This window comes from Tachysurus fulvidraco, chromosome 16 (genome assembly GCF_022655615.1).
Source record: "Tachysurus fulvidraco isolate hzauxx_2018 chromosome 16, HZAU_PFXX_2.0, whole genome shotgun sequence".
NCBI lineage: Eukaryota > Metazoa > Chordata > Actinopteri > Siluriformes > Bagridae > Tachysurus > Tachysurus fulvidraco.
In genome coordinates, this window is record NC_062533.1 from 20,205,603 (window position 1) to 20,221,701 (window position 16,099).

The following is a 16,099-nucleotide window of genomic DNA, read 5'->3' on the forward strand; positions in this document are numbered from 1 at the left end:
GCTTGGAGTGTTATATAAAAATCCCAGAAAAGGTTTGTTTATTTTTATTTGTTGTTATTTATAGAGTTATTGTATAAAGTTGTTGTATGATGTGAATTTCATCTTTACTTGTGTGTCTTATTTTTCAGATGCTTCATCAAGCAACCATCAAATTCCCACCAATCAGGTAATCCAGTCTTCTATTAACTGGGATTCTGTTCTGTTAAATAAATCCACATCTGAATGCACAGAGAATTTTAATAGACATCTATTCACCTAAATATCAGTGTAGTCATTATTTTAGTCTTTTAATCTGCTCTGATTAATAAACAGCTCTTGTTCTTCATCAGACTGCTGCTGCTGATGATGCTGATGATGATGTCTTGAACTATGCAGCTGTTAGTTTTGCTAAAAAACCTTCATCCTCCAGAACATCCAGAGCCAAAAATACCCATGAAGACGTTTACGCTCATGTTAAAATATAATAGAGAAATTATATTTCTAATTTAAAGCACCAGACAGTAGAGACTTTGCTGTAAGTTAAATTTTAATAGCTTTTGCATTGTAATGTGTAAAGTTATTTTTTTAAACATTTAATATTGTTACATTTTCTGAATATAATTATTTTTATATTATTAGTCTGTGTTTATCTGCATATTGTTGTGAATTTTATGTGCATATATTTTTAAATAAATAAACCAAACTGTAAAAAAGCAATCCTCATAATACATTATATGTAAATACAATATATTAAAAAAAATACATTGATAATTTCAATGTTTCCAACATTTAATAAATTCAACTACCTGAAATAAATTGGAGTTAAAGCCTCGGGTTGTTTCTGTTATTGTTTCTGTAAAGATGTTACTAGGTTACAGAGCGCTGGTTGTTCTTGTGGTCATTCGGTGCCTTAATTCTGTTCCACATGAGCTGTTCTAAAGTCCTTATATTGTGTTTGCATTTATTTAAGTTTCCTCTCCTTCCATAAGCAGTTTCTGCATGCTGTTGTTTAGATGTGACTTATGCTTAGAAAAATGACAGTAATTCAATGAGTAGAGGTCATTGTGTCTCAAATTTCCATGTGAAACTGATCCCAGTCAGTGTAGCAGACAATCTTGCAGCATTGAGGTAGAATCTACAGGTCCTACAGACCAACAGCATCTCCACCGGGATCAGTTTTTAGGAAACAGTCAGAGTTTGTGTTGACTTTGTTTGGTCCAGTGTCTTAAATTCTCGTGTCCTGTTTACTGGCTGTTGGATTAGCTTTAGCTCACAGAGGTCTGTGTATCACACTGTTGTCAATCTGGCAGAAGAAACAAACATCCTGCACCTAAACCTTAAACAGTCAATGTCCAGTGTGCAATGTTCATCTACTATGTCCATGGCTGTACACAATCCTCCTCTTCTGCTCTTTCCCAGAGTCTGTGCTCCTGTCCGCTCTGTTGTAGGAATAAACAAAGTTTCTCTTCCCATACACAAAAACCCGGTTAAAACACTGCAAAGGCATGACTTCTAATGATCTGACATTATTTATAGCTCTGACAAAGGAAGCATAAAGAGGATATACAGCAGACTGGGGATTTTAAAGGCTCAAACTACAAACCTCATCAATTTCATTTCCCCATAAGTTCATTACTTCCATTTTTCACTACGAGTCGTATTAAAAATGAGAGCAAACAAGGACAAAGACCAGCATGAGACCCTCCAGTGGTCATTATTTCCTGTTGACTGAGATGCAGGAAGACACAGTGTGAAAAACAGCTTTTAATATGTGAAGTACAAACGTCTTTAACACCTTTCAGTTTGAACTCTACACAATTTAGAAACAGTTACAAACTATTCTGCTCAGTTGTATATTATAAAATATATTTTGTGTCTTAAACTCTGTCTACGTCAAGCAAATTATTTTAACATCCTGTATGGTGAAGGGATTCAGAGCGACATGTAATTCATCAGGAAGGATTTACAGATTCTGTCTATTTCAGTGAGAAGCTTTATTGTAATAATCCATGTTTAAGTGGGCAGTCACTGAGAAGTTTAGCGATTATCTGTATGGTAACCAGTTCACTGTTGTCACTGACAGTAATCCTTTGACATACATATTGACCTCAGCAAAGCTGGATTCTACGAGCTATAGATGGATCTCAGCTCTTTCAACTTTTTCTTTCAAACTACTGTACAGAGCTGGAAAACAGAATCTGGATGCTGACAGTCTGTCCAGACTTCCTCAAGGTGGATGGAGGAACGATGTCACATCTCAAAAGGAGCTAGAGCGAATCCGTCAATTCAATTTGAATCACGTGCGTGATGATGTTTTCACTCTTCCTTCAGAGGTTATTCAGGCCATATGTGATAAGCACGTTGTCCATCACAACTTAGCTGATTGTGGTGATCCTCCTTTTTCTTTAGTTGAATCCCTTGCCATGCATGTTGATGCAATTCCATCCAGTTTTGATCAGGATGATGGTTGTGACAATTTTCCTGAAGTCCCATCTTTTGGGGAGAATGATTTGATGGAAAAGCAAAGATCTGACCCCATCATCCGTGAGATAATTCACCAGTTAGAGACTGGGGAGGCAATTCCACCTCTTGTAAGAAAAGAACTTCCTACCCTCCCATTGCTGTTGAGGGAGTTAAAGAAGCTGGAGTTGCGTAATGGAATCCTCTAGCGCAAAAGACAGGAGGGAGAGAATATCCAATACCAGTTGGTTCTTCCTGAATCGTTACGTAATATGGTTCTGATGTGTCTACATGATGAAATGGGACATTTGGGGATAGAGCGCACCGTGGATCTTGCAAGGTCAAGGTTCTATTGGCCTAGAATGGTTGCGGATGTGGAGAGAAAAATCAGAACATGTCCCAGATGTGTGTGTCATAAGTCCTTACCTGAGAAAACTGCTCCTTTGGTGAATATCCAAGTGACTCGTCCTCTTGAACTGGTGTGCATGGACTATCTATCTATTGAGCCAGATTCCAAAAATACCAAGGATGTGCTAGTTATCACTGATTTCTTTACCAAGTATGCTGTTGCTGTTCCTACTCCTAATCAGAGGTCACTTACTGTGGCTAAAGTTCTTTGGGAGAATTTCCTTATCACCCTAGGGGAAATCCGGTTGAACGATTTAATCGTACTCTCCTCAGTATGCTTGGTACGCTTAAAGAGATTGATAAGGTGCATCGGAGTAGTTTTGTGAAACCCCTCGTACATGTGTATAACTGTACCAAACATGATTCTCCTGGGTTTACCCCATATGAATTAATGTTTGGCAGGCAGCCGCGGTTGCCTATAGACTCGGCTTTTGATATTCCTCAGAACAAAGAGCAGTTTAAGACACATTCACAGTATGTGCATGATTTGAAGTCTAGGTTACAGGGAACTTATGACTTAGCAATGAGAAATGCTGCTAAAGTTGGAGAGAGGAATAAAGCTCGTTTTGACCAGCATGTAGTTGAATCTACGCTAGAAATTGGAGACAGGGTCTTAGTTAGGAATATACGACTGAGAGGTAAACACAAATTGGCTGACAGGTGGGAATCACTTGTGTATGTTGTTGTGAGCAGGGCAGGAAATCTTCCGGTGTACACTGTAAAGCCAGAAGGTAAAGATGGTCCTTTGAGAACTCTTGTGAATTGTTGCAGTTACCTGAAGATGTAGTTGATTTTTCCAGGTCCCGGAAACGTCCTCCAACTCGTAGAAATCCGAGTAATGAGGTACAAGATGAGTCAAATCCTGACTCTGATGATGATGATAGCTGATTAGAACTGTTGTACCGAGATCCTCTAAGTACAAATACTAGGTTTGTTGAAGTTTATGAAGCTGAGAAAGGGTCACAAAATGATGTTCCCTCAATATCTGTAGTTCAGGACTCTGATAACTCTCCAATTGGCAACTTGTCTGTCCATTTATCTGGGCCAGAACATTCTACAATTGATAGTGTACCTACCTTGAGTTATTTACCTGTTGACGATATAGAGTTAAATGACGATTTACCTGCAGTTGCTTCTGACAAGCCTACTGACCAGAGCATACCTGTAAAAGAAACAGAAAGGGTCTGTGAGCATGAATCTGCACAAGAGCACGGTCTCTCTTGAAAAAGATATTCTATATCTCAATGAGACTTATATGGTTAAAAAAAGGTTAATAAATAAAAAAAATATTAGAATTGTTCCATTTCTCTTGTAATCATGTCCTGGTTAGATTTAGTAAAAATGTTTTAGTGAATCCTCAGAAGCTTCAGAGCCTCAGACATGTACTCTGTATCGTCATATATATTGCTGTATAGTTTAAACAATTCTTAAAAATAAATCATGTAAAAAAAAAATGAGTCTGTGACTGCATGTGAGAACAGAAAACAAAAACTCTAATTATTTTAACTCAATATACAACTGAAAATTCCTGATGTAACAGAATGTGACTTAATAGTGCCCCTGAAAGACTAGTTTAAATCTGCTTTGAGGCATTTGTGAGAAAATCGACATGAGAAAATATACATTTTGTATTTGTTCAAATATTTGTATTATAGATGATAATTTTCCCTTTATATTGTCTTTTGTATTAGAAAATTGCTTTCTGTTTATTTGAGAATTAACTTTTCTTTTACAAAAAAGATTCTTAGTTCTGGCACAAATGTATCTCTAAATAGTCTATTTTTTTGTTGCTTTAATTTTAATCTTTATATTATGAGGTGTATTTTTTGTTCTATTGGCTTTTGTAAAGCGCTTTGAGATGTACTTTTAAAGGCGCTATAGAAATAAGTTATTATTATTATTATGTTGGCTTTGTAGAAACCAACATTCTGATTTCCGTTATAAGCTTATTATTATTATTATTATTATTATTATTATTATTATTATTATTATTATTATTATTATTATTATTATTATTATTATTATTATTAGACAAAATTTATTAAAAAAAAATTCGGCCCAGGGCGTTCGAGCCACATGCACCAAATTCGGATATGTCGTAGACCCTGGTCTGAAGTTTGTTGCTTCTATTTTTCTAAGCGATCGGAATTCTGGCATTCCCGGTTCGGAAGCTCAAAGTGGCCTTTTTTCCCATAGACTTCCATTATAAACTTCTGAAGTTTGTAATTTGGCAAGTTTTCGAGCGATTTATACTGAACTCGGACAGGTTCTTTAGGACCTTACTCCGGACCAAATTTTTATTTCGGAGTTCCGATGGAATTTTCGGTTTTCCCGTAGTCGACAATCGAACATCCCATAGACTTGAATAGAGAATTCCGAAAAGTCCTCTAAGCTCTCACACACACAATACATCCAACATTAAGAATTGCATGTACTGTTCTATGCAGTATAATAAGTAGAATCCCATAATGACTGCAGTATTGACATGAAATGTCCAAACCCTCAGTAGCCACTTTTTGCCAAAAGTATTGGCACCCCACCGGGTATTCTGGTGACGTCACGTGTAGCCCCGCCCCCAAAACAAGCGAAATTAAAAATTTGCACAACATGGACATGTGACATATCAAAACACTCAGCACAATGAGGGGAACTTCCCCACGGGTATTCTGGTCACGTCACGTCACGTGAGGTCACGTGACATCACGTGAAAATTGAAAATTTGCACAACATGGACATGTGACATATCAAAACACTCAGCACATTGAGGGGAACTGCCCCACGGGTATTCTGGTCACGTCACGTGACGTCACGTGTAGCCCCGCCCCCAAAACAAACGAAATCAAAAATTTGCACAACATGGACATGTGACATATCAAAACACTCAGCACATTGATGGGAACTGCCCCAGGGCTATTCTGGTCACGTCACGTGACGTCACGTGTAGCTCCGCCCCCAAAACAAGCGAAATAAAAAATTTGCACAACATGGACATGTGACATATCAAAACACTCAGCACAATGAGGGGAACTGCCCCACGGGTATTCTGGCCACGTCATGTGCTCATATCCGCTCACCTCCAATAGTATTGGCACTCTAGCGGTCCAGTAGCTTTCACAATCTTTTTGTCAACTCGCCTCCAAAATGCACCGGCCTTTGCGAATACTTGCACCGTCAAAGCCAACATCAAAGTTTGTCGTGACGAACTTTACAAATCTAGTTGTTATTATTATTATTATTATTATTATTATTATTATTATTATTAGGGGGGCACGGTGGCTTAGTGGGTAGCACGTTCGCCTCACACCTCCAGGGTCGGGGTTCGATTCCCGCCTCCGCCTTGTGTGTGCGGAGTTTGCATGTTCTCCCCGTGCCTCGGGGGTTTCCTCCGGGTACTCCGGTTTCCTCCCCCAGTCCAAAGACATGCATGGTAGGTTAATTGGCATCTCTGGAAAATTGTCCGTAGTGTGTGAATGCGTGAGTGAATGAGAGTGTGTGTGTGCCCTGCGATGGGTTGGCACTCCGTCCAGGGTGTATCCTGCCTTGATGCCCGATGACGCCTGAGATAGGCACAGGCTCCCCGTGACCCGAGAAGTTCAGATAAAGCGGTAGAAAATGAATGAATGAATTATTATTATTATGAATGTCCCATGATTAGAGGGTGCAATTGTTATGTTTTTTGTTGTTGTTGTTTGTTTGTTGTTTGTTGTTTGTTCCATTTTTTCTATCTGTAATATTTAAAATCTAACAAAATGATTTTAAATACTACACCTAAGAATTTTGCCCAGTATTTTAAATATTATTGTATTTAAATCTGCCTACTACAGTGTAGGTCCCCATTATGCTGCCAAAACAGCTCTAGACTCTGACATGAGCTCATTTTGCCTCTGAAGGTGTTCTGCACTGTAAAATTTTACGTTGTAAATTTACAATCAATAATTGGATAAATTTTGCATGACTTTCACAGTAAGGATTACAGCAATATCCTGTGAAATATACTCACAGCAATTTACTATAATTTTATATCTGTGATATTACAATGTATTGTTGTAAAAGCACAACTGTATACTGTAACTTCACAGCTTCAATGACAAAGCAATTACTGTGATATTACAGTACATTACTGGGGAATTACAATCTTTTGCTGTACATCATTACAACAAGGCCCTGTACTTTTATAGTGTGTACTGTAAAAGTAATGTACAAGTTGACAATAATTTACTGTGAATTTACAAAAGTATACTGTGGAAGTCATGCTAAAATTGTCCAATAACTTACTGTAAAAGTAATGCAGATGAAGCTTCTATTTACTGTGAATTTACAATCAATGTACAATTAACCCCCTCCCCCCAACAAAGAACTCTGAGGTAAAGTCAATATTAGCCCAATGGCATATTTATTAACAAATAAATATTTTTTAATGTACAGCAGATGCCAAGAACTTTAAGAGTTCAAGAAATTTAGTCATAACTTAATTAATTCACTTTCTAGTCATAAAAGTCATCTTAAAATGCAGAAAATGCAGAGAAATTGTGCAAACTTGCAATACAACAACCTGTCTCAAAATTCAACTAATTCAACTAGCTGTGTCACAATAACAGTAATGGACAGGATGGGAATGAGGCCTTCATGTCAAGATAAGAGAGCAAGGGAGAGAGCGATGAAGGAATGTTGTAAAGGGGTCAGGCGCTCCTCTCAGTCTCAAACATTATAATGAGTCCACACGCAACAGCATTGTGTAAAAATCTTGTAGTGCAAAGTTGTTTTGAAAAATTACAAAAAGAACAAGGCTACTCAAAACTGAGCCTGACAACTACCGCTGCAAAAAAAAACTATGATGCCCACTCAAAGTCAATAAGTTTCCTCAAAAGGGTGCTCACATGAGGGTTCATTGTTGTCCGCTTCTTGGTCTTTGAGCTCCTTTCAGGATTGATGCCCAGGAAGCACCTGTTAATAAGCAAAGATAGTTTCAGTGTTAAAAAGATTTACAGTATGTATTGCAGACAGCATTTATCAAGGTGTGCTTTTTGCTGTGCTTTTTCCCCACATCAAACCCTAATAGATTTATAATCCAAACTTGTTAGATCTTACTCTCACCATAATTTTTCCATTTTTAGCCAAGGTGCCTCAGGTTAGGTTTGCCTGAGGCAAAGTGGTTGATTTTCTACTATGAGAGGCCATATCAACGTGCGCTGCCACTGAAATGTATATTCACGCAATTGGTAAATTAAAACCAAGCCCTGTTGAAAGTATGAAAAACACATCTTTTTAAATTAAGGGCCTGAGAGCATTGCGTTCTGCTTTTAAAGAAAATTTCATCTACTTCATTCAATACATTCGCATTTTGCAATAGACATTTCGAAATTCACAGTGTGTATGTATTTATTCCCCTATGAGCAAGTCTGAGGTGACTCAGGCAGCAGTGGCAAGGAAAAACTCCCTTAAATTGGTAAAGGAAGAAACCTTGAGAGGAACCGGACTCAAGGGGGAACCCATCCTCATATGGGTGACACTTGGGGTGTGATTGTAATATACAGTCAGTTAAATGTTGTATTGGTGTAAGGTTCAAGGACTTCTGATCTCCTGAGTACCACAGAGTCTAACTGGAGATGTCGCAGGATTCTTAGAGTCGGCCTCGGCTCAGTGGACGTCCAAAGGTAGTCAATTATATACTTAACAGGTAGCCAGTGTAGAGATGATAAAATTGGGGTTATATGGTCATACTTTCTTGTCCTAGTGAGAACTCTGGCAGCTGCATTTTGGACTAACTGTAACCTATTTATTAAAGATGCAGGACAACCACCTAGTAATGCATTACAATAGTCCAGTCTAGAGGTCATGAACGCATGAACTAGCTTCTCAGCATCAGATACAGACAGGATGTTTCTCAGCTTGGCAATGTTTCTAAGGTGGAAGAAGGCTGTTTTGGTAGTATGAGCGATATGATTTTTAAAAGACAAGTTACTGTCTAATATAACACCGAGGTCTTTCACTGTCGAGCTACTAGTAACAGTAAATCCCTCTAAATGGGAGTTAAGTTGTGAGAGTTTATGTGCACTGGTTTTTGGACCTATGAGTAGTATTTCTGTCTTATCGGAGTTTAACAATAGAAAGTTGCAGCTCATCCAGTCTTTTATCTCTCTAAGGCACTGAGTTAATTTGGACACTGTGGCTATTTCATCTGGTTTTGATGAGATATATAACTGTGTGTCATCAGCATAACAATGGAAACTAATCCCATGTCTTCTAATAATGTTCCCTAATGGAAGCATGTATATAGAGAAAAGCAGAGGTCCTAGAACTGATCCTTGAGGGACCCCATAATTAACTGGTAGTAAACTGGAGGATTCACCATTTAATTCTACAAAATGGTAACGGTCAGACAGGTAGGATCTAAACCAGCTTAAAGCCTGACCATGAATACCTGTATAATATTGTAAGCGATCTAGAAGAATGTTGTGATCTATAGTGTCGAATGCAGCACTAAGGTCAAGTAGAACTAATAGTGACATACAGTCTTGGTCCGAAGCTAAGAACAAGTCGTTTGTAACTTTAAGAAGTGCAGTTTCTGTGCTATGATGGGGCCTGAAACCTGACTGAAACTCTTCAAGGATGTTGCTCTCCTGTAAGAAGGAGCTCAGTTGAACAGACACAACCTTTTCAAGTATTTTAGACATAAACGGGAGGTGTGAGATAGGTCTGTAATTTGATAGTTCATTAGGATCTAAGTTAGGTTTTTTGATGAGTGGCCTAATAACTGCCAACTTAAAAGACTTCGGGACGTAACCTAAAGATAACGAGGAGTTAATGATATTAAGAAGAGGCTCACCAGCTTTATGTAACACTTCTTTCAGTAGTTTAGTTGGGATGGGGTCTAGTGAACATGTTGTTGATTTAGCTGTAGTAATAAGTTTATCTAACTCTTCCTGTCCTGTACTTGTAAAGCTGTGTAAAGCCTTAGGTGAGATTGTGTCCCTGGTTGCTCTCATATGTTGAGCGTCACCTATTTTATTCCTGATACTTTCGATTTTATCAGTGAAGAATCTCATAAAGTCCTCACTACTGAAATGTGATGGAATAGTGTGTTCAGATTTCTGATTTTTTGTTAAACTAGCCACTGTGCTAAATAAAAACCTGGGATTGTTCCGGTTATTTTCTATGAGTTTGCTCAGGTGCTCAGCCCTAGCAGCTTTTAGAGCCTGTCTGTAGCTGGACATACTGTCCTTATACGCAATTCTAAACACCTCTAATTTAGTTTTTCTCCATTTCCGTTCGAGGTTATGGGTCTCCCTCTTGAGGGTGTGAGTATGACTATTATACCATGGTGCAAGTATTTTATCTCTAATCTTCTGTAATCTGACTGGGGCAACAGTGTCTAATGTGCTAGTGAATATAGCGTCTATGCTGTTAGTCATTGCATCTAGGCCGTTTGAGTTTGAGGGTACAGTAAGAAGTCCAGACAGATCAGGCAGGTTATTTGTGAATCTGTCTTTGGTGGTCGGAATAATGGTTCTACCGAGTCGATAACGTGGTGAGACACAGTTAGTCTGTTCTATAGGTAGTGTGTACATTATGAGGTAATGGTCTGTGATGTCATCACTTTGAGGTATGATATCTATATCAGTGACTTCTATTCTGTGTGATATTATGAAATCTAGTGTGTGGTTACGTCGATGAGATGCACTAGTGATGTTTTGTTTGAGACCAAGTGAGTTTAGTAGGTCCATAAATGTGAGTCCTAAAGCGTCGTTTGTGTCGTCAACATGAATGTTAAAGTCTCCTACAATTAATGCTTTGTCAAAGTTAACCAATAAGTCTGAGAGAAAATCTGTGAATTCTCTAAGAAAAACTGTGTAGGGCCCTGGGGGTCTGTACACGGTCACTAGAGCAAGAGACATCAGGGATTTCTTCGTGTGCATGTGCGATAGTGTAACATTAAGGACGAGCACTTCAAAAGAACTAAATCTATGCTGTGTTCTCTGGGTAACAGTGAGGTAATCACTAAGGATAGTGGCGACACCACCTCCACGACCAGTCAGACGAGGCTCGTGCTTATAGATATATCCTGATGGTGTAGACTCGTTTAGACTGATGTATTCATTTGGTTTAATCCAAGTTTCGGTGAGGCAGAGTGCAGTAAGGCTATTATCTAAGATCATTTCATTTACAATAAGTGCTTTGGGTGCAAGAGATCTAATATTCAGAAGTCCAAACCTTAAGAACTGTTTTTGTTTGTTTCTTTGGCATTTTGGCACTGGTCTAATTACAGTAAGATTATATCGAGAACTTCTCGTGTATTTACTTTTGGATCTCACTGCTCGGGGAACAGACACAGTTTCTATAGGGTGAGCTATGTGTGCATTTTCTGTGTCAATGTGCTGAGGTGAAGGATGGCTATTGAGATTTAAATTTAACCTCTTACGGACCTCCGCCTATATCCATTGTCCAACAAAAAGTGGTACAGCTCCCACATACTTTGACACACAGGGGTGATTGATTCTAGACCTTTCTGGCACAAAGTTACAGGGGTTTGTATGCAGATTTTCCTGTCCGCATGGGTTGTTTTTCTGATAAACTGATTAATCTTATTTTTCTGGAACATGTTAGGGACAAACCAACAACTTAGAGCCACATGTCTTGGCTTTCACCAAAAAAAATTTCAAGTAAAAAGACCCAAAAATGGATTTTATATGAATATTTTTCTACGGCCCTGGTCGTCGGGTGCAGCGTTTTTGTGTACTTGTTTACTATATAACTTTGAAATAAAAGGCTGCAGGCTCAGTCTGACAAGCCATAAATAAGCCTAGACTCTCTCTCTATCACTCTGGTGTGAAAACAGGCCTGTAACTTGACATCCTGAGCTGTGAGAGGGACAAAAGGTCAGGGATTACGCAAGAATTCTTCTGCGCATCCAGTTCACGCAGACACAGGCAAAGAATGTAAAGCATGTCGCATACCGTTGGAATCGTCTGCTTATTGGCTAAACGGCTGTATAGGTCCCGGCCCATTTCATTGCTATTGGAAGGAGTAATTGTCAGTCAAAGGCGGGTTCCCAAAAAATGAGGTCATGCCACCATTGGCTTCCCAGCCGTCTATCTCTGCCATACAAGCACCGATTGGGTCAAATGAGGGCTTATTTGATTCGTTAGGACCTGGGCTATAAATATGATGTAGGCTTTGAATTTTTGAATATCCCAATTAGGAGTTAGAGCGGCAAAACGAGATGATGGCGCACTTCTGTTTCCAGTTTTCAGAACACTAACGGAATATTTGCGGCGCGACCAGAGCGATTTGGATTAAAAGGCTTACAGATTTCAATTCCTTGGACCTGTGTGGATTTTTGTGGATTATTTGTGTTGGAATATATTACCCCAGTGAAGAAAGAGACGCGTCTAAAGGTAAGGGAAAAACCGGTCTAGCGCCACCTAGGTCAGTTTTGTCCGAAATTTTTTTCTAATTGTATGAAGGCTGTGAATCATATTGTGCTTTGTGTGTGGGCTTAAAAAATTATTGAGAGTATAAACTTTACTAGGTATATAGGTTTTTTCGTGTTTTTGGAGTATTTGATGCTTTAAGGTTGAATTGAAGCTTGTTTCTGGGTCATCCCCTATTGGTCACTTCTACTTCCGTGCCGTGTACGGCACAGGGCCCGTAAGAGGTTAAAGAGTAGTTTACCAGTCAGAAGGTGTTCAGCGCCCTGGAGATGTGGTCCGAGAGGATCTCCGCTCCAACTCTGCTGGGGTGCAGGCCGTCAGCACGGAATAGCCTAGGACGCTCCCAGAAAACATTCCAATTATCGATAAAGAGTAGTTTCTGAGCCTGACACCATGACTGTAACCATTCATTTAAAGCAAAAAGTCTACTGAACCTTTCAATTCCTCGCTGGTAAGTTGGAAGCGGTCCAGACACGATGATCCTCGTCGTGGGCGCTGTGCTGTGAACCGTCTACACCAGGGTGTTGAAGTCCCTCTTCAGGATCTCCGACTGCCTCAGGCTGGTGTCATTCGAGCCGACATGAAGAACCACAGCTCTGGTGTTTCTGCTCACGACTCTAGGTACCTGTGCAGAGACATCAAGAACACGAGCACCAGGTAAGCAGTGAGTGCGAGCCTTACCTTTAGCCACCGTAGCACGGACGTGGCGGACGATGGAGTCTCCGATGATCATGTTGTCGCAGTCCATCTTGCGAAGGGGGGCAAAGCGGTTCCGGGTGGGGATCTCGAAGACCGGCGGTGGTGGAGGGGGAGAGGTCCTAGACCGGGGACCGGCACGCGTCCTCCGCTGCTGCACCCAGGGCCTGCGGTGTCCTGGCGCCGGAGTGAACAGCTCCTGGGCAGGCCACTTCATCGGTGTGTTGGGCCTGGACAGAGAAACACGCGGGGTAGAGGTGGAGGGAGTGGTAATTACATCATGGGAGTTTACCTGAGACAGGTGAGCGACCGACCGGGGAGCTTCCAGCGCGGCTTTCCGCTCCCGCAGCTCGGCCTGCTTCACCTGTAGTTCGCGGATCTGCTTCTCCACAGCAACCAGCTGGAGTTCTACCGAGTGCAGCTCCAATGCATCCTCACCTGCACTCAAAGGCAGAGACGTAACCGGCATGGTGTTACAGAGCAAGTACACCAGATTGTAGTAGCGGTAGCCGAGCTAAAGGGCTAGTTGTGCTAGCCGGCTAGAAGCGGACTATTTAACCTGTTTGTTTATTTATTTATTGTATATCACTTGATTCTAAAAGATGAGAAAGGACATGGAGGAGAGCAGGGTGGGAGCGAGCCACTGGACTGAGCAGGTCAACTCCCTGCCTCTCACTCCAGTCTGTGAAATGAAAATGTGGAAGATGCGAGAGCTTGTACTAGCGGTAGCCGAGCTAACAGGCTAGTTATGCTCGCTGGCTAAAAGCTGACGCTGCGGGACAAGTAAATACGATGTCAAGAATTAAAGTGTAGACTCAAGATAACTCGGAATTGAATAAAAATACTCAGCCAGGCATATAAATTGGAAGATGCGAGAGCTTGCTTCCTGTGTGCAGCTTGCTTCCTGTGTGCAGCTTGCTTCCTGTGTGCAGCTTGCTTCCTGTGTGCCAAATAAAATACCTTTGAATGAACTCCAGCGTCGAAGATCCAGCGGCAGGATCCTCAAGGTTGAATACATAGTAGCTGCTGAAGAATGCAGCTACTCCGTGTAAAAAGAAAGGGTGTGGGCCCATCATGACATGTCCGTCGATGGATATAAGCCATTCAGAGGGCTTCATCATGTCAACTGAAATGAACAGATACAACATTGTGTTATGAGCACTTTGCGATCTGCTTAAGATACAAAGGGCTATTCAAATGCAATTCTTATTATAATTATTATTATTTATTTTGGTCATGTAGATTTCTAGAATGAAAACAAAATAATGAGTGAGAAATGTCGCTACTAGTTCAAAGTAACGTTACCTTGAATGATCAAGCAGGGGGTGGCGGGGAGTTCTGCAGTATTGACGTCCACAGCAGTGGCACATGGCTGTAACATAGTAAACACACAATAGCATGGATTTAGGTAGAGCTGTTGTGCCAGGCAATATAGGCCCAGCAGCCTGCAGGTAGGACCTATGCTGCCTATACATATGAATTTGCAGTCCCGTGGGTTTTCTGTACCTCCGTGAGCAGTCAAGCACCCCACACTGGTAGTGATAATTGGGGGCATTGCTATGCAGTTTTGGGTGCTGAACATAGTTACACACATTCTCAGACACATGCTCACAGCCAATGAATTTACAGTTGAACATTGTGGTGCATGTTAACTAGTCACCTACCTAATCTATTTCTCCTCACTCTTAGCCTGACACTGAATAGGATGGTTAGCCTCGCCCTCTGATAACCTGGAAAAAAAAGGAAAGAAAAAAAATAAATTACAGAAAGGCAACCAACAATAAGAAATTCAGTTTGATAATGATCATATGATCATTGTAATTTAATTTTAGCCATTTGTCAAAAATGATAGTGAATGATAGTAATATATAGTATATGATATATATGATAGTAAATTATATATATATATATATATATATATATATATATATATATATATATAGTGTTTTTTTCTGTTGCACTTTGAAATTGCTCACTCAATGTAAAATGCATTTACAACAATTATTATTCATTCGAACACGACATGAGAATAACTTACTCCAGTTAGCTCAGTCATGTTGTAACTAGGATATACACTGGAAAAAAATGTTTTCATGGACTGTTTGAATCACTACATTATTAAAGTTAAACAGCTAACGGTTAGCCCCGCTAATCTATGATAACCTTGACAAATTACAGAAATGTGCACACATAAATAGTAATGTTTGTCTCATCATTGGTTTTATAAACTTTACAAATACCAGATTTGTCTAAACGGTGATAGTGACATGAAAAATTATAGCAAAACGTCATTACTAGCATTACTAACTATTAGCAAATGCTGTGAGAGAACTTGCTAACAAAATTTGCTAACAAAATGTGAACTGTGTCATGCGATAAACGTTTATTTGAAAGTAAATATTATAATTATATTAAAATAACATGGGTGAAAGTGCTGCAAACATGCATGCTGCTCACCTGCTCCATTCAGCCCGGAATAGAAAAGGGACACGACGGCGTCTTCAGTTCAAAACGAGCGGCAACCACGCACTCTTTCTCGTGAAGCCAATAAGGAAGTGACTAAAACTGCAATTCATCGACTGGCCGCTTGAGGCTGGCTGCAGAAGGGAGTCAGTCCCATAGACTCCCCATGTTAAAATGGCCAACTTTACAGCAGAAAAAACATGTTTACAGCGTGGTGCAAAAAATAATTTTGGTCTATATTGCTGATTTTGCCCTTCATGACAACTGTGAGGGGGTGATTTTTTTTTTATAACTCATCCGTTTAAATTATATTAAGCCTTAAATTTCTGCATAACTCACGCGGCCGTGGCCACGTGAGTGACAGGTGGATTGCCGCTGTTGACAATGCCGTCGCGCTAGGTGGGCGTGTCTTCCGCAACCATTTTTGAATATCCGGGAGTATCACGCGCGGTGACGCTTTGCCAAGATTTCGACTACCCGCTCTGCACACTTTGAGCTTCAAAACCGCTCTTGAGGAGTCGATGGGTCACTACGTCCATGTTTTTATACAGTCTATGGTTCAAAACAGTTCGGTTATATCATGTGACTTCCCAGGGCATATTTCAGTACAATATTATACTGTAATAATACTGTTTAATGCTGTGAAATCCTTAATTTTTTTC

The 16,099-nt window shown here is 40.0% G+C and overlaps 2 long non-coding RNA genes across 2 annotated transcripts; both read right to left on the reverse strand.

Annotated features, from left to right (window-relative positions):
• Positions 1–339: 339 nt before the first annotated feature.
• On the reverse strand, positions 340–12,578 carry LOC125138980. Its single transcript, XR_007138072.1, has 3 exons — positions 12,520–12,578; positions 7,725–7,791; positions 340–4,009 (listed from the first exon to the last, which is right to left on the reverse strand). It is a non-coding gene; the product is annotated as an uncharacterized LOC125138980 (long non-coding RNA).
• A 1,323-nt stretch (positions 12,579–13,901) lies between these two features.
• LOC113643339 lies at positions 13,902–15,541 on the reverse strand. Its single transcript, XR_003440770.2, has 4 exons — positions 15,432–15,541; positions 14,639–14,704; positions 14,280–14,346; positions 13,902–14,100 (listed from the first exon to the last, which is right to left on the reverse strand). It is a non-coding gene; the product is annotated as an uncharacterized LOC113643339 (long non-coding RNA).
• Positions 15,542–16,099: the final 558 nt, after the last annotated feature.